At 44.9% G+C, this 19758-nt stretch overlaps 1 long non-coding RNA gene across 1 annotated transcript in view; it reads left to right on the forward strand.

The window, feature by feature from the left end:
• The first annotated feature begins 1612 nt into the window (after positions 1 to 1612).
• LOC134354877 (uncharacterized) overlaps positions 1613 to 19758 on the forward strand; it is a 53409-nt gene continuing 35263 nt past the window's right edge. Inside the window, exons 1-2 of the long non-coding RNA XR_010019916.1 lie at positions 1613 to 1747; positions 15513 to 15601. This is a non-coding gene — a long non-coding RNA (uncharacterized LOC134354877). The remainder of the gene's footprint in view (positions 1748 to 15512; positions 15602 to 19758) is intronic.

Genomic DNA, 19758 nt, shown 5'->3' on the forward strand with positions numbered 1-19758 from the left:
TTTGTGCAGACCATGTTACTGCCTACAACAGGAAGGCATCAGAGTCAATGCACGAAGGCAATCGCAGTCTAACTGTGAGTGATTGTCTTGGACACTTCTCTTGTGATCACAAGACCCTGTTGGACATTGTTAATGTAAAGTGCTGCAAGTCTGTTTCCCTTGTTTATTGACAAGACAGACACTTGGGGAATTGCACGGCCACAGTCGTAGAGAGGTCTACATCTCAAGCAGAGGAGTTGCTGATGGCAGTATAGTGCAACAGTAGAAGACAGTATCCATACTGGGTCAGGGCTGCCCCTGTTGGTGCTGTCCCCTAGTGTTCAATTGGTGTAATGACAAACTGGATTGCAAGCATGTGTGCAAATGTTCATCTGCATACTGCTGAGAAACGTTCGTTCCTGTCAATAACACCCATGCACCATCAATTCGTGGAACACATCTCTCAGACACTCGGGCTTTATATTGTTTAGCAAGACTGTATGTTTTACTGCTGCCTTATATGTGCTATACATGCCTTGAGTTGTGTATGACTGTCGGTCGTGTGATTTGCATCTTGGCTCCTGAGGAATGCCGTTTCATTTGGCTCTATTCATGTATGGTTGAATGATAATTAAACTTAAACCTGAACTTGGCGTGATACAGCGTTAGCTGTGCAGCTCATAAAGCCATTCCAGCACAATCACAACATCGCCATCTACCCAACAATGTGGAAACTTTCCAAATTTTCCATCTACAAAAAACTTAGAGCGAATCAAATCTGGCTAATTATTACCGAACCAGCCAGATGTCAACTGTCCACAATGTGATGGAGGATGTCATCAACAGCGCTAGAGTATGGCACACACACACCAATTTCTTGGTGGGTTTCACAGAACTACATGGTTCTATGTATCATTATCATCTTGATACAAGTGCTAACCAAAGAGTTGAATATCAGAAGTGAAATGAGACAGTGGAAGCTACCTGATAGTCTGGGGCAGTTGTAGTCAAGTGGGACCTTTGAAGTGAGACCGGCAGAAACACCTTTGCTGTAGCCGTGTGTACTTAGCCAGATGAGTGAGGCTCTGTAGTGAGACTCTTCATAAAGCATAGTATCCCCCTACACAATATGGTTTGCCAGGATAACAGAAGGATGTGAAACATACCTAACAACTAAGACTCTGTTGTCTTTACTAACTTCAAAATATCATCGGCTGTCTGCTTGAATTTTCAATTGACTTTAACACCTCTGTTACGAAGGTGATTCATCTTTCGAGCAAGGAATTCAAATATATACAATTTACAATAATCAATATCGCAGACTTCTGTTCAGACTTCAAAATACTGTGGGTGACAGGGGCCCATGCTATTCTTCTTGTGCACAAGTAAAATGAAAAGGAGTGCTTGAGTTATAAGAGTGCATGTGTTCTGGTCCCATTTATTTTAGTTATGTTATTTTTATTATCGGTGATGACAGATACTTCAACAGTTACTTGGACATTCCACCCTTGGCTTTGTTGTATGGGAGAAAGGAATTCAGCCAATCAGTCCTAAATCCTAGGCTGCCCATATCTGAGCAAAGGACTGAGTCTGCTGCTGGGACAGAAGTTTCCTCCTGTGTGGAATAGTCAAGGTACGCCACCTCAGTCACCAATATAGGAAAGCTGAAGCATTAAGAAAAAGAGACAAGGTTGCAGTGGTCCAGGTTGGAGCCTGCACGAGCTGTTGCTATACGGATTGGCGTCCACTCAAAGCACAGAAAAATTCGGTAAGTGCGTTGTTGAGAAAAGAATTCCCAAACATGCATCTGTACACATGTATGTGTGTCTGTACGTGTCCTGATTGTGTGTGTGTGTGAAAGTCCTCTGTCCTGGACCTCTAAAGGACTCCAGTAGCAAATGTTTGTAATAGAAAGTATATTGAAGTGTGTGGAATAGACTATGTGAGTGTCTGCAGGTGTGTGTTAGAGGAAGGAAAATATGAGAAAACTGTAGAGTGGTCTGTGTTTGTTTAATGTAGACATAGTAATTGCAGACACAGTAAGATGAATCGTATAGGAAAAATAGAGAAAATCTAGAGATCAAAAAAATATGAAAAGAGCAGGCAAAGATGGTGGTGTCTGCTTTAAGGAGAAAAAAAACCAAATTTAAACAAATGGTGCCAGAATCTGAAGATGAACTAGATGACTATAATCCTCTTTATCCCCAAATACCATTACCACAGAGTCTGCACAACGCGTCGCCTCCCAATTATCCATGATCGTCAGTGCTAGCCAATGCCTCAATTCTGTCTGAGATTTTGACTACCACTTCAGAAGGTAGAGAACAACAGTGGGGTGTGGGAGGGGGGTTTAATTAAAGGTCTGATAGCAGAACATGCTAGAACTCGTGACTAGTGTGTATCTGAATCCTGTGTGCACATTTCCAGGACTGGATGGGCACCTGGTTGAAGATTACAGACCATGCTCTAGATCTGAATAATGGGCTATAATGGAGTCGACTCCTGATCCTAAAGAGGAGGTAGAAGGATTTATCCCTACGATGGAAATCCTCTCTAAATGTCATACTCCAAATGTTGATGTAGTAATGGACGCCTGCTTGGGGTTGGTTAAGTGGAAACAAATTAGAGAACATATTGAATGACTAAGACAGGCTCAAATATTGATCTGAACACACTAATCTACTAGAAACGTTGAGGGAATGGTTCCCTCGTATCATAGATTGGCATAAGATATGCAGTTATGAAGAGAAGAGACAAAAATGTTGATGAATACATGGAACATGTGTGATGATGCATCTTAAAAATATTTTGGCTTACACTCAGAAACAGGAATACCTGCTTTGGTAAATGTTATTGAGAGGGCTGCAGTACGGGTTAAAAAAAATGTTCACTGCAACTTGTGTAGGATGGGAGGGGGAAGAGTTAAACAAAGTAGTAAACATTTTACAACATTGCCAGAGGCAGTCACAATATCAAAAGATTAGAAATGTTAAAGGAACCTTGGATTTGGAGAGATATTGGAACTTGGTTAAGAAAAAGGAAGTGCATAGCAGGTACAGACAGGCAGAAACAAATGAGGTACTTGAGGAGTGTAAGAAATGCAAGAGGACACTTAAGAAGGACATCAGAGGGGCTAAAAGAAGACATGAGATTGCTCTTGCTGACAAGGTGAAGGAGAATCCTAAGAACTTCTACAGATGTATTAGGAGCAAAGGAGTAATAATGGGAAAAAAAATTGCTTCTGGAAAGTCAGACTGGTAATATGTGTGTGGAGCTGAAAGAGACAGGGGAGATCATAAATGGATTTTGTGCATCTATATATACCTGGAAGATGGACATAGTCTATGGATGTAAGGCAATGCATAGACCTCCTGAAACCAGACCTCTAGAAGGAAGCACAGAATAAATAGTTCAGCCAGTTGCCAAGTGAAGCAGCAAGGAACTTTGAGACTTGGATAGAGAGTCCTAGTGCGTGATTACTGAGAAGACAAGTGACAACACCCAGTAGGATAGCTACAAGAACTGCACCACTGATGTACACAGTGGCTGTTGGAGATCAGACAGGGAGACATCATGTGAACCAGACACTGCATACTCAAACAAAGAACACAACTGAGTCAATTTCATCCAACAAGTTGCCTCTCAGTGATAATCATGCCACTGACAGCAATGTGACACCAGAAACAGAGAACACTGTCTCAGACAAGACACCTACCTAACCTGATGCCACTCCACAGGTCCCGAGGTGCTATCCTGGAAGAAACAGAGCGCCACCCAAAAGACTGAACCTTTAGAACTGTGAAGTTATTTGTGGACTGTTATTGTGAAAGCATGTGTAACCTCAGGTTCAGCTAGTGGCTTACTCTAGGGAAAGACAGCCTCTGGCCTGGCCAAACTTGAGAAATCATCTCGTCCCTGTCTGGTCCCTCATGTGCCCACCGGGACAAAACATCAGCATCAATGTTCCTGCTTCCTGGCGGGTACTTCAGGCTGAAATCATAGGCACACAACGCCACCAACCACCAATGGCCTGTGGCATCCAGTTTCACTGAGGTCAGGATATAACTTAGAGGGTTGTGTCCGTCCTCACCTCAAACTTGGCCCCATAGAGGTAGTCACTCAGCTTATCCACCACCACCCATTTCAACGCCTGGAATTCCAACTTGTGCGTGGGATAGTTTCTCTCAGAGAGTGACAGACTCCAGCTGACAAACGTAATGGGTCTCAACCTGGTGCCCTGATCCTGATAGAAGACACTCCCTAAGCCCTCTCAGCCGGCATCCGTGAGCAGTACATACAGCAATCGGGGGTCCGCAAAAGCCAGCACCAGTGCCTGGCTCAGCAGTTCATTCAATGACTGAAAGGCCTCCTCACATTTTGTATCCCACCTCGGTACAAAGGGCTTCGACAGGATAAGATACTCTCCACCCCCCTGTCCTATTTTCCCCTCCCTTTCTTCCCCAAGGGAGGGTAACAGCACAGAAACTGATTCAACGGATGACTCTCTTTCACGTAGCCCTTCACGAGCCTCTGATAGTAACCACAGAACCCAAGGAATAAGAGCAGAGCGCTCAGAGTCTGGAGTCCTGGCCAAGTGGTCACCGCCTCTATCTTAGCCAGTCTGTAGCTACTCCATACCGTGAGACTATGTGCCCAACATAACTAACAGACATTTTTCAGAACTGGCACGTCCAGGGAATGTTTTGACCCTTCAGCTTTCAGGCAGCCCAGCACCTTCAGTAGCCTCGCTTCATGTTCTTCCAAGGTGGACCCAAACACTATGAGGTCATCCAGATACACCAATACCTCAAGCAAGTTCGTATCCCCCACTGTCTTCTCCAGGACCCGCTGGATGTTTGCATGGGCTCCCAATATGCCCTGAGGCATCCTTCCGAACTGGAAGACTCCCAGGGGACATATAAATGCTATCTTCTCTTTGTTGGCCTCACTCATAGGGATCTGGAAATATCCACTCCACAAGTCCAGCACACTGAACCACTTCGCACCACTCAGATAGGCAAGCACATCGTCAATCCTCGGGACTGTATACTACTGGTAAGGGACGGTACACTTGTTCAGAGTCCTAAAGTGCATGCACATTTCAGGCCACTACTATTGGGGATGCATAGTGGCTTTGGGACTCAGTGATGACCCCAGCTTCCTTCAACTTACACAAATGCTGCCGAGCGTCTTCCACCTCTGCAGGGGCCAGTGCTTGTGACCTTTCTTTAAACGAGGTGTCCTTGGTCACCCGGGTAGTGTGATGAGGGCTCTTGGAACAACCCACATCAAACTCGACAGTGGAAAAGACACCTTCCAGCTTCAACATCTTCTCTACCAACCTCCTTTTCCAACCCACAGGAACCGGAGAGTCTCCAAAGCTGAATGGCTCAGTAGTCAACTTTCCCCCTTTTTCCAATAGTTTCTCCCCAGCTTGACTCACAGGGATACTAGACATTAATGTCACCAGGAACAGATGTACTGGGGGCATCCCCTGCTTGAAGGTGACCTCCCTCTTTGTAGCATTCCTGACAATCATTGCCATCCTGCTCCTGCTGTTCGGGCCTCACCAGTACTCCAGCAGGAAATCCCGACTCCCCCTCGTGGTCTTCCGGAGCGTCCACTAAGAGGGCCTCGCCCCCAAGCACTCCAGGAAATTTGGGGGTCCCCATCATTTTCACTACTTCCCCGGGCTGTACCACCATTTGCTTTGACTGAGTGAACCACAAAGTTCCTCGTTTAAATTCGATATCCAGTCCAATGCAACCGCACACTTCCTCAAAAGCAACTCAAAACACCAGGTGAACGGTCAATGTTCCCAGAAAGCTCTCACCAGCCTTCTCCTTGCAGGCCCCCATGAGCCTCCTCACAAGAGGGATGTTGGTCCCCACCAGAATTGAAATGCTGCCCTTCTCAGCAGGGTCCAGACAAACCAGCACTAATGTATCAAGGACCTCGGACACTCCCACATTGGCCTCTGAGAACTCCAGCTTCACTGACAAATAACTGTCGTATGGATAATCACCAGCACTAAGACCCTAGATCTCCAATGCCCTGAATGGTGTCAATGGTAAATGCTTCAGATACCAGTTGTAAAACGAACAGTAGAACAATGTGATCTGCGACCCGGTGTCGAGTGTGGCTTTAGCATAAGTATCCTCTATCCGTAGCGATGCACTGGAGCATAGTCCCACTGAGCCTTCAGGAATAGGGTCTTTTGCTTTTGGGGGTTCCTTGATATATTGTTGGGAATGTGTTCTCCCAAAGACTCCAGGCCATTCCCTCACTGGGTCTCCTCTAAGTTTTCCCCAATGACTCTCTCTGCTTAGGAACCTGGGGGCTCACTCTCCTTCTGGTGTAACACCGGCTGCCAGCAGCCCTCGGCACTGTTTGTCCCCTTAGGGCATCCACTCCTCATCAGCTCCATCATCTGGTGGGGGGGGGGCTCACACCCGCTGATAACAGCCAAGACATCTCAGTTCTCAACTCTGCCACAATCTCCTCTACCGCTCCCCGGGGCAGGCTATCCGTAGTCACTTTACCCCAAAGGACTACACCCTGCTGATGGAGCCCTCCCACGCCTCTGACGCATTCTCCTCTTTCCATACCTCTCTGATCAGCTCAACAAAAGGGGGGGGGCACATCTTACGAAACTGTCGGAGACCCCAAGCAATCAGATCCTGGGACTGGGTGCCCCTGGCTATCTGGTCCATTTTTAACTGATCCACCTCGGCCGCCTGAATGACCCCTCTGCGCTACAAGCAATTTAGCTGCCTCTCTAGCCAAAAAATAAAAGCAGAAAGCTTCCCCCTCTTCTCCTGACACATGTTCTAAAACCCCAGCATAAGCTCCACTGGGCTTCCCATTGGGCCAAAAGAGCTTTCCAGTGCTCGCAGGCAATTGCTCATGGTTGCTAAGGGATACTGCAACCTGACGGCTCTCACAACGTCAACAGCCCGTCCACTCAAACTCTCAACCAATCTCTGTCCATCAGAGCACTGCCACTCATCTAACAAGTGAGAGGTCTGCTCTGCACAAGTCTCATACTCCTCTTCCCCTTTAGGGGTGGGCATTATTCCAGAGAATAGGCGGAGCCTACCATAGCAGGGACTTTGAACCTGGGCATTTTTCCATTTATTCGCCAGAGAGTAAATACTACCTCAATACTCTCACTCTCCTCTCAAATCTGACCACTCCTTCTCTTCACTCCTCTAAAACGATAGAACCCTGTCTTTGAAATCTCCGCTCCCAGCTATGGGAAACTCGACTTCTGATTTAGCCTGCTCTGCCACCGCTAGGTCAGTGCAGGTCTGCATTAAAACGAGAGCTGTGCCCACCATTTTATCAAACCTCCGCAACTTTAACCATACTTAACGGGCGAGCTAACAATTCATCTGGAGTACGAATATCTACCCCACTGGTTCAATGCTCAAGGTAATCACACAGCATCCAACGAAATCAATCCCGAATGATACTCCCACAATTGTAACCCTCAGGTTTGGCTAGTGGATTACTTAGCGGGAGACAGCTCCCAGCCCAGCCAAACTTGAGAAATCTTGTTTGGGTGGATGCTGCATGATGGGTTCCCTTGTTACAAATTCTGTACCATGAAATAACAAACAGTACACAATATGCAATTAAACGATTGAGCTTTCTAATTCTTATTTTGATTATAGGGTTAGAAAAGAAACAGAAAAAAGAAAATGGGCCCATTCTCATGAAACAGTTTATTTCACAATGTTGGAGCTCACGGTTTTCCCGTCGGTTCGTTCTCCTTCAATTTTCTCCCCAGGTGTCGACTCCCGACCTCATTCTAAGTCCACTCCGTCCTGTAGTCCACGGCTTTCCCGTTCTGGCACCTTCTCTCTCCATCTTCCGCCGAACAAAAGACCGCAAAACCGTCACTTTTGGGCTCATAGGAAAGAAAACGTCTTCCCTCATTGGCCAGCGCACATTCCCAAGTCCCCGTTATCTCTAGTCATAACCCAAACACTGCTGCTACAGAGAAACCATAACATTAGCAGTGAAACATTACAGCGCATTACATACTTATTTGGAATATGGGTTTATGAAAGTGAAATTGAATGTTTTGTACATATACAGTTTTATAGTGCATTAATCTAAAAGGGGAGGAAGTGTAATGTATGGATCTGCGTCTTTTAGAACAATGACCCACCCCCTTAGCACTACATATTGACCTATTGCCTGCACGTGCGCATTGTTCTTTCTCTCGCTCTTGCTGCAATGTGAGTAACTAGTTAAAGCTATCTCCTGCGTGCATGCTTTCAGTTAATGTGGTTGTGCACAGACACAACAGTCAACATGGCTTCGTACGTGATAAGTCATGTCTAACCAGTCTTATAAAGTTTTTCAAGGAAGTTACCAGGAAAGTTGATGAAGGTAAGGCAGTGGATGTTGTCTACATAGTCTTTAGCAGGGTCTTTGACAAGGTCCTGTATCAGAGGTTGATCATAAAGGTTCAATTGTTTGGCATTAAAGATGAGGTAGGAAATAAGATTAGATATTGGCTTCGCAGAAAAAGCCAGAGAGTGGTCATAGATGGTTGTCTGGCTAGCGGTCATTGACTAGTGGTGTGCCACAGAGACTGGTGCTGGGTCGGTCTGTTGTTTGTCATCTATATCAACGATCTGGATGATCATGTGGTTAACTGGATCAGCAAATTTGACATGAAGATTGGTGGCGCTGTGGACCGCAAGGAAGACTATCAAAGCTTGCAGTGGGGCCTGGACCAACTGGGAAAATGGGCTGAAAATGGCAGATGTTGCACTCTGGGAGGACCAACCAGGGTAGGTCTTGCACAGTGAGCGGTAACACACTGAGGAGTGCAGTAGAACAGAGGGATCTGGGAATACAGATCCATAATTCATTGAAAGTGACATCACAGGTAGATATGGTTGTAATAGAGCTTTTGGCACATTGGCCTTCACAAATCAATGTGATGAGTACAGGAGTTGGGATGTTATGTTGAAATTGGCTAAGATGTTGGGGAGGCCTAATTTGGAGTTTTGTGTCCAGTTTTGGTCACCTACCTACAGGAAAGATGTAATTAAGATTGAAAAAGTACAGAGAAAATTTACAAGAGTGTTGATGGGTCTGGAGGACCTGGGTTACAGGGAAAGGTTGAATACGTTAGGACTTAATTCCCTGGAACGCAGAACATTGAAGGGAGATTTGATAGAGGTATACAAAATTATGAGGGGTACAAATAGGGTAAATGCAAGTAGGCTTTTTCCACTGAGGTTGGGTGAAACTACAACTAGAGGTCATGGATTAAGGGTGAAAGGTGAACTGTTTAAGGGGAACATGAGAGGAAACTTCTTCAGTCAAAAGGGCAGTTTGAGTGCGGAATGAGCTGTCAGCACAAGTGTTGGATGCAGGGTTGATTTCAACATTTAAGATAGGTACATGGATGGGAGGGGTATGGAGGTCTATGCTCCAGGTGCGGGTTGATGGAACTAGGCAGATTAACGGTTTGGCATAGACCAGATGGGCTGAAGGGCCTTTTTCTATGCTGTAGTGGCAAAATAGTTGTTGTGATGCGTCTAGTGTGGTAGTGTAGTGGGTAGTGCTTGTTACTCTCACTTTCAGCTTCCACCGCTGGCTAGTGGGCTTACAAAAAGGAGAGTTGAATGTGTAAGTTTCTCCTTGCCAGTACGTAGCCTTTCCAACAGCAAGCCTCATGTGGTGTCTCCTCCCCGGCGACACATGGAAACTGAACTCCTTTCAGCCTCAGGCTGAACTACGGAGGACGGGGAGGAGGTCTGGCCCCTGAACACTTAGCAGACAGGCTCGCTGGTGTGTGGACACACCCTGGTGCTCATGAACCAGATACCCATCAATGGGTAAATTGCCCCACTGGCTTGTGGGCAGCCTCAGGAGAGATGAAGGCTACGGGAGTAAACCCAGACAGCAAATCCAGAGTGGAGCCCCTAAGGTGGCTGGATGTCATTGAACATCCTTCCAGCGGCCAGAAGGTGCCAGAAGGTGCCAGAAGTATTGCTTCATAAGGTTTCATTTGGACTACACTGGTGTGGCTGAGAGGGGAATCTAGACGACTGGACATCTCAGGATTTCCATATCTTCCACCCAGGCTTGTGATGATGATCATCATCACCCATTGTCCTTCAAGAAAGATGGATGCCAACCAGCAGTGTTCTATGGCTCTATGAAATGAGGATAGAATACTTGTATTCACACCAATGACTGCCTCGTAGGGTTTGGGCAGTGGATGCAACAGAGGGATGGGAAGGGGACAACCACAGGTTTGCGTTTTGTTTGCATGCAGCCTCGCCACTGGGCTCAAAGGTGCTCTTGGCTCTATTTCAGCTTTGAAAACAATCAGCTTCCCCCACTCTCCACCACCACCTACACAGTGGACTACACAGTTTACTGTAAATAACCCTTTTGGACAACATCTCCAGCCTCCACAGTTGGGGCGCCATGCCTAAAACCAGCCCATTGTAAAGATTTCTGAGCCCGTTGTTCCTTTCAGTGTAGGTGGTGGACAACTAGACTTTTTGATTCATACTGGAGCCACTTTTCCTACAATCTGAGCTTCCGACTGGCCACAAGCATCACTAAGAGATGAATCAGTAAATGCCATGGACTGATAGGACAGACGGTTTCACTGCCCCTTTCCTGCTAGGTCACTTATCAGCTTTTTAGATATGAAGGGGAACATCAATTTCTAATAACACCAGAATCACTGATCAATTTATTGGGCCGGAATCTTTTTTGTAAGTCGGGATGTATATTAGCACACTCCCCAGAAGGGGTACAGCTGGAGGTGCCTGAGACAGTCTATCAATCGTTTGTGTTTTATTGGAAGACTCCGTTCAAAAATGACCAGGGCTCTGGTGGTGGAATTTCGTTGGTGTACCTTTGTCTGCTAATACATTAACCATACTTAAGCAACTGCTGAAACTTCCAGAGGCTGGCACGTCTGAGTGACACCTGATGGCACATTATTCCGCAGAGGATCTGGACTATCTGCATGAGAAAACAGCAAAACAATTGTTGCAAGATCTAACAGTAAGTCATTCCCTCTTGTTATTTTTGCTCTCTGCGTGGGCCCCGGAGGTATTGTTGCTGCTGTAAAGCTTACACCCATTTTGTTTTAAACATCGCCTGATTTGAGCCCACACTTTACCCTTGATGTTGCACCATCAAATCACTCACAGGATTTGGGACCCATGCTTAATCATTTCCTATGTAAGCCATCAGAGGTTAATTATGCCCAATTGGAGGGAACTCTTTCAGAATTTCTCCAGGCACTTGTCTTTCTGTACATACAATAACCCTATTTCCTACTCTGCTGAGTTTGAGCATCAAGTCCTAAGTCTCTCCAAGGTAAGTGCTGATGAAACAATGAAACGCTTGTTCACTCAAGTACCTGAATCATGGTGGGTGAAAGGAAGTAATAATGTGGGCTGAGTACTGTGTGTAGAACTTTTGAAAGTACTGTACTGTGTGATTGGATTCATCAAAACCCCTCCAACGCAAACCTCAGTGTCCTTTGAATTCAGAGGCAGAGAAGGACATTAAGCCTGTATTGCAAGCATTCCTATAAAGGGGAATTGTCATTCCGACAGGATTGAGTTCTGTTCATTTGGGCCGTGCACACATTCAGTAAGCATACGCAATTTCTCTGTTGTGGGCATGTGCGTTGGGGAGAAGGTGGGCATTCTGGCTGGAAAGATAGTGGCCCTCATGTATTGAAGGTGGACAATAAAAGTAAAGTTGTTTAAACAAAAGGAAAACTTGTCTTTGTTGTTTGAGTGTGAACAGTGGTACCAGAAGATGGTTTCCAATTATAGGATCCCGCCAGCATGTGGCGAGAGCAAGCCTTACCAAAGCTGGAAAAATGAAATTGGAATATGGACTTGTGTTACTAAGCTCGAAAAGAACAAGCAGACCCTTGCAGTTGTGCTGTCGTTTTCGGGAGCAGCCAGGGAGACCGTGATAGGAATTTTGGTGAACAAAGATGGCAGTATAATTACACTAATAAATACACTTGATTCAGTTTTTCTGAAGGAAGAAAGAAATTGGATTATGAGTCATATTCAGATGTTGACAAAATTTCCAGAGACAATTCTAAAAATATGGCTGATTATATTATTCATTTTGAACGAAAGTAAAATTGTATGTGTAAATACAAACTGGAACTTACTGATCCAGTTTCAGCTTTTAAATTCAAACAACAGGAATTCTGCAGATGCTGGAAATTCAAGCAACACACATCAAAGTTGCTGGTGAACGCAGCAGGCCAAGCAGCATCTGTAGGAAGAGGTGCAGTCGACGTTTCAGGCCGAAACCCTTCGTCAGGACTAACTGAAGGAAGAGTGAGTAAGGGATTTGAAAGTTGGAGGGGGAGGGGGAGATCCAAAATGATAGGAGAAGACAGGAGGGCGAGGGATAGAGCCAAGAGCTGGACAGGTGATAGGCAAAAGGGGATACGAGAGGATCATGGGACAGGAGGTCCGGGAAGAAAGACAGTGGGGGGGGACCAGAGGATGGGCAAGAGGTATATTCAGAGGGACAGAGGGAGAAAAAGGAGAGTGAGAGAAAGAATGTGTGCATAAAAATAAGTAACAGATGGGGTACGAGGGGGAGGTGGGGCCTTAGCGGAAGTTAGAGAAGTCGATGTTCATGCCATCAGGTTGGAGGCTACCCAGACGGAATATAAGGTGTTGTTCCTCCAACCTGAGTGTGGCTTCATCTTTACAGTAGAGGAGGCCGTGGATAGACATGTCAGAATGGGAATGAGATGTGGAATTAAAATGTGTGGCCACTGGGAGATCCTGCTTTCTCTGGCGGACAGAGCGTAGATGTTCAGCAAAGCGGTCTCCCAGTCTGCGTCGGGTCTCACCAATATATAAAAGGCCACATCGGGAGCACCGGACGCAGTATATCACCCCAGTTGACTCACAGGTGAAGTGTTGCCTCACCTGGAAGGACTGTTTGGGGCCCTGAATGGTGGTAAGGGAGGAAGTGTAAGGGCATGTATAGCACTTGTTCCGCTTACATGGATAAGTGCCAGGAGGGAGATCAGTGGGGAGGGATGGGGGGGACGAATGGACAAGGGAGTTGTGTAGGGAGCGATCCCTGCGGAATGCAGGGGGGGGGGAGGGAAAGATGTGCTTGGTGGTGGGATCCCGTTGGAGGTGGCGGAAGTTACGGAGAATAATATGTTGGACCCGGAGGCTGGTGGGGTGGTAGGTGAGGACCAGGGGAACCCTATTCCTAGTGGGGTGGCGGGAGGATGGAGTGAGAGCAGATGTACGTGAAATGGGGGAGATGCGTTTAAGAGCAGAGTTGATAGTGGAGGAAGGGAAGCCCCTTTCTTTAAAAAAGGAAGACATCTCCCTCGTCCTAGAATGAAAAGCCTCATCCTGAGAGCAGATGCGGCGGAGACAGAGGAATTGTGAGAAGGGGATGGCGTTTTTGCAAGAGACAGGGTGAGAAGGGGAATAGTCCAGATAGCTGTGAGAGTCAGTAGGCTTATAGTAGACATCAGTGGATAAGCTGTCTCCAGAGACAGAGACAGAAAGATCTAGAAAGGGGAGGGAGGTGTCGGAAATGGACCAGGTAAACTTGAGGGCAGGGTATATTGGCGAGACCCGACGCAGACTGAGAGACCGCTTTGCTGAACATCTACGCTCTGTCCGCCAGAGAAAGCAGGATCTCCCAGTGGCCACACATTTTAATTCCACATCCCATTCCTATTCTGACATGTCTATCCACGGCCTCCTCTACTGTAAAGATGAAGCCACACTCAGGTTGGAGGAACAACACCTTATATTCCGTCTGGGTAGCCTCCAACCTGATGGCATGAACATTGACTTCTCTAACTTCCGCTAAGGCCCCACCTCCCCCTCGTACCCCATCTGTTACTCATTTTTATGCACACATTCTTTTCTCTCACTCTACTGCCAGGGCAGTAGCAATGGACCTTTATGGGCATCTGGTACCCCAATGTGTTCAGGCTGCCAATTCTATATCAAATTCTATTGATGAATTTATACAATTTCAATGTGATGCACCTGAGGCCACAACATTTCATGGACTAAAATATAAGCGCTGGGATTTCTGGCCTTAGCAAGGAAAATGATGGCGAAATGTATGATTTGACAGAGACGTAATCCTGGAAAATACTGTCGGTACCAGCCATTGTGGATCCTTCCCCTGGGGGACCATTCATGTATCTCCAAATGGACTTTATGCAGTTACCCAAATATTTGGGTTATAATTATGTGCTTGTTGTTGCATGTTTGTTTTCTTGGTATGTAGAAGCATATCCAACTCGTTGAAGCTCGTTTAGTTGTTGCTGAACTCTTATTATGAGAATTTATTCCTAGGTTTGGAATCCCAGAAAAGATCGAGTGATAACAGCCTAGACTTCACAGGCAAGGTAATAGGTGAACTAATAAAAGCCGTACTATGTAAGCATAATTTCACCTGTCCTTTCCGCCCTTAATCTTCTGGTGCAATTGAAAGAAAGAACGGGCCCTGAAAAGCGAGCTGGCTAAATTGTGTGGAGAAACTGGGCTAATATGGCCAGAGGCACTTCCACTGGCCCCCACAACAATATGCTGCACACCAATCTGTGTAATGGGACTATCTCTGCATGAGGTAGTATTGGAATGTCCCACATGCTTGCTAATCACTCATCCCACTTCAGTAAAATACATGGACCTCCATACTGTGAGGAAAAACATGTTGCAGTATTGTGTGGCATCAATGCAAACTCTTTTAAAGGTTTCCATCACCAGGTATCAGAAGCCCAAAAAGTCCTGACAACTGCAGAGTGCCACACCTGCCAGATAGGAGATTGGGTACTAGTGAGAGCCTACTGATGAATTAACTGTCTAGAGCCTTTCTCGGAAGGTCCCTTCCAAGCGTGGAATGAGGAAGAGTTTCGGTGCCTGTCCACCTGGCCTGGGTGTGAAGTTGGATTGCTCCAAGCGCTGAGCCCATTTGGTGAGATTGAGAATGGCTTCAGGCTGTGTCGCCATGCCCGTTTCAGGTCCTGGAGCGTGGCACTACTTGGTGGTTGGACAGCTTAAACATTAGTCCAGATGGACTGGAAGCCCGTTTCGGGTATGGAGGCGAAGTTTGATCTGATTCCTTTCTCTGCGGCGCCAAGGCTGTGAACTGGTCCAACTGCTGTGTGTTTCTGCCCCATTGGTGTGATGTGCTGGGGACCAAGGGTTGGGCTGACTCCGGCTGCTCTGCGAGCGGATCTCGGACTCAGTCTGGTTCGAGATATGTTGGCTTGCTTCTATTGTTTGCATAGTGTGTGTGTGTGTGTGTGTGTGTGTGTGTCTCTCTCTCTCTCTCTCTCTTTCTAAGTTTAGTGGTTTTTGTTTTTTTTTAAATTGGCTTATTCAGGTTTCTTGCTTTGTGGCTGCCTGTAGGCAACCAAATTTCAAGGTGTAAAATTTATACATTTTTTGATAATAAATGAGCTTAAAACCTTTGAAGTGTTGCTGACCACGTACACTGTTTTAAAGGTCCAAGGAAAGCTGACGTGGATACACAACTCACATTAAGCCAGCGGTTTCACTGGACCAGGGAACAGGAGGCCAGAAGAACATTGATGGTAAGCACTGTCGGACTGAGCTCCTGATCTTTGCTGTTTGCCACCTTAAGTAACCAACATGTATTATATGTTTTGGGTAATCCGGACATCTATTTCTGCCTAAATGCAGAGGTATCCCACAACACTAATAATCCTTTACATCGCCTTAAATGTGAATATATGTTGCATAGTAACTGCTCAGGTTGTGGGTTTGGATTAGAGGGCCAATACATTCAGAAAGTGGTTTGCCAATATGCCCTGTACCTCCAAATCACAGTGAGTTTGATTCTATGTTTTAGTTTGATAGTGAAACCAAAACTGTAAAGGAAGCAGGAACTGAACTGTCCATAGGAATGACTCTTGCCAGCGGAGCTGTTTTGAGGGTGGGTGACAACCTACCTACAAAGACGGGCATTACTGCCCTGCACTGAAGCTGCTTCATGAGGATAGGGGTGAAGCATATGTAACATCCTGGTTAAGATTTTTACTGCTATGCTGTAGGTAGTTCATTTTAGCGTTTCTGTAAGAGCATTCTGGTCTGTTTTTAGCATGTCTGGGTTTGAGCTAAAGATAAGGGGTTATGTTGTTCAACTTAGGAATGTTGTGTCAGCCAGTCAGGATGGTGGAATTGGGAGAAGGTTCTAGAGAATGCTAGGCAGAGAGATTTTTTGTGACGGAAACTGCTGTGGGTTGAGGTCTTCTTCGGCGGGGGTTGGGAGAAGGCAGGAGGGAAGATGGCTGAGGATACCATCCCTGTTCCACAAGGTGTTTTGTGCAGATGAATACCTTCAATGAGGAAGGACCAATACACCCATGGAGTACCTGTTTGTTCAGGATGGATTTCAAGTGACATTTGGAAGGTGGGTTAACTGTAATGGGCCCTTTTTATTTTATTTCCTTTTCTTTTTCCTACTAAGTATTCAATAAAGCTGAAATTTGTAAGTATACTTTCTTTATAATTGTATGCAGTTTGTGACCTGTTATTTCTTGCCAACTGCTACTTACACAGTATTCACACAGATTGGGGTTGGGTGGTTGAGACATCCCGACTTCCCGGTTTTGGTGGGACCCAAATCATACTGACCCTAGAAGTTTAAAGTTTGAGAAAGGTGGCCAAAAAGTTCTATTCAAAAGACCTCTGCTGTGGTAGTGTGTATTCAAGCTAAATGAGTGAAACCTTTATAGTGAGTGTTCTCCAGAAAGGTCTTCCCCTTACACAATAGGGGGTGATGGAGACAGACAAGATGCAGAAGGATATGAAAGATACCTAACAACTAAGACTCTGTTGTCTTTACTAACTTCACACTATCATCGGCTGTCTGCTCGAAGTTTTGATTGACTTCTAACACTTGTATTGTGCATGGCGATTGATCTTGTGGGAAAAGAATTCAAACATATACAATTTACAATAATCAATATCCATAACTGATAAGCCGGTTTTGCATTAAAATGGCAGTTTTCTGTTCAGAATTCAGAACAGTGTGGGCGACAGGGGCCTGCTGTACTCCCTGTTCACAAGTTAAGCGAAAGGAATGCTGGAGTCATAAGAGTACGTGTGTTCTGGGTCCAGTTAATTTAGTTATTTATTTCATTATTGTGATGACAGTTACGTTGTCAAGAATCTGTCCTTGATAGCATTTGACTCAGTGTTGCGTCAAAGTAATGTTTCAAATCTGAAGTCTGAGAAGCCATATGGTCTATTCCTGCTTCTAATGTGTATGTTTCCATGCTCCATTGAAGTTAATGCCTGTTTAATATCACGAAGCAAAATGAAATTTCATCCCCCACTATCTCAACTCTTTCCCTCGGTTACTCTGCTCTCACTTCCACCCCACATGTTGGAAAGGAAAGACTAAATTGAAAAAGAAACGGTATTAGAAAGATTAAGGCGAGAAAAACTATTTCTAGAATTTCTCCGGGTAGTTTCAGTTCCAATGCCAGAAATTACTGAGGAACTAATGGGGGATGTATTAAGTTTACGAATTCCGCTTTAAGACTTTAAAACCATATTCTTAAGTTTTCAGTGTTATTAAATTTACCCTTTTCTGATCATGAGAGCTGTAAAACTGGTACATTATGTGTATCTTCTCCTGAGAAAGCAAATACAAACTACTTTCTGGCTCTGGATTTCACTTATCATTTCCAGACCACATTTATTTTTCCTACAGTTTTGTTTTTTTTCTTGCCCATTTCCTGAAGCTCTTACAATGTATGTTAATACTTAAAAATTTATTTCAAAATCCAGTGCATCAAATTTTTGGTTATACTTATCTTTTTTTAAAATCACCCAATCTTCAAGCTTTCTGCTCTTTTTATTTAACAACGTTATGAACTGGTACCAGCTTTGACATCTTGTCAGTCACAGATGGATCATTCTTACTTTGGAAATTTTCTCATTGGAATGTGAGTTCATTGTAAATTGTGGAAGGCTTACTTCAATGACTACTGCACATTGTGTACTAAGCAAAGCTTATAGTTTAATCTCTCAGTCTACTTCAGCCATTTATCCTATATACCTATATACTTGGCAGGAATTGGCAGCTCCGTTTGTTGAACTGTTCAAACTTCAAAAAGTCTCCAACTTGCATGCATGCGTTGTCAAACACAGTAGGCTTTGAGTTTATGAGACTTACTGAGTGACAGATGGCGCCACATCTGTCACTGCATTCCTTCATCATTCTCCTGCCTTATTGGGAGTCCCCAATGTTACACTCGGGAAATCGTGACTCTGTTCACCTGGTCAGAACTGGCACAGGATCTGACATCCCTCTGATTGCAATGCATATTCTAGGTCTGTGAATTAGGAAGCAAAGGCAGGTTTGTTAATTTTAAAATTATTTTAATGTGTTTAATTATTGCTTAATTATTGCTGAGTTTTGAAGTGCATGTAATTATTCTTATATTTCAAACATCTTTTCCCAATAATTTACTGCCAAATTTCTTAACAAGTATAAGAAATAAAGTAGATGAGCTTGAGGCACAGTTGGAAATTGGTAAGTATGATGTTGTGGGAATAACAGAGACATGGCTTCAAGTGGACAGGGCCTGGGAAATGAATATTCAAGGTATACGTCCTATTGAAAGGACAGACTGATGGGCAGAGGGGGTGGGGTGGCTCTGTTGGTGAGGAATGATATTCAGTCCCTTGCGAGGGGGGACATAGAATCAGGAGACGTAGAGTCAGTATGGATAGAACTGAGAAATTCTAAGGGTAGAAAGACCCTAATGGGAGTTATCTACAGGCCCCCAAACAGTAGTCTGGATGTAGGGTGTAAGTTGAATAAAGAGTTAAAACTGGCATGTCGCAAAGGTAATGCTACAGTTGTTATGGGGGATTTCAACATGCAGGTAGACTGGAGGAATCAGCTTGGTACTGGACCCCAAGAAAGGGAGTTTGTGGAGTCCCTCCGAGATGGATTCTTAGAACAGCTTGTACTGGAGCCTACCAGAGAGAACGCAATTCTAGATTTAGTGTTATGCAATGAACCGGATTTGATCAGGGACCTTGAGGTAAAGGAGCCATTAGAAGGTAGTGACCATAAGTTGGAGAAGGGAAACTCGTAAGTGTCAGTATTACAGTTGAACAAAGGGAACGGTGGTGCTATGAGGGAGGAGCTGGCCAAAGTTCAATGGAACAATACCCTAGCAGGGATGACAGTGGAACAGCAATGGCAAGTGTTTCTGGGAATAATGCGGAAGGTGCAGGATCAGTTCGTTCCAAAGAGGAAGAAAGATCCTAAGGGGAGTAGGGGGAGGCTGTGGCTGACAAGGGAAGTAATTGACAGTATAAAAATAAAAGAGAAGTATAGCATAGCAAAGACGAGTGGGAAGCCGGAGGACTGGAAAATGTTTAAAGAGCAACAGAAGGTAACTAAGAAGGCAATATGTGGAGAAAAAATGAGGTATGAAGGTAAACTAGCCAAGAATATAAAGGAGGATAGTAAAAGCTTCTTTAGGTATGTGAAAAGGAAAAAAATAATTAAGATCAAAACTGGGCCCTTGAAGACAGAAATGGGTGAATTTATTATGGGGAACAAGGAAATGGCAGACAAGTTGAACAGGTACTTTGGATCTGTCTTCACTAGGGAAGACACAAACAATCTCCCAGATATAATAGTGGCCAAAGGACCTAGGGTAATGAATGAACTGAAGGAAATTTATATTAGGCAGGAAATGGT

This window comes from Mobula hypostoma, chromosome 12 (genome assembly GCF_963921235.1).
Source record: "Mobula hypostoma chromosome 12, sMobHyp1.1, whole genome shotgun sequence".
Taxonomy (NCBI): Eukaryota; Metazoa; Chordata; class Chondrichthyes; order Myliobatiformes; family Myliobatidae; genus Mobula; species Mobula hypostoma.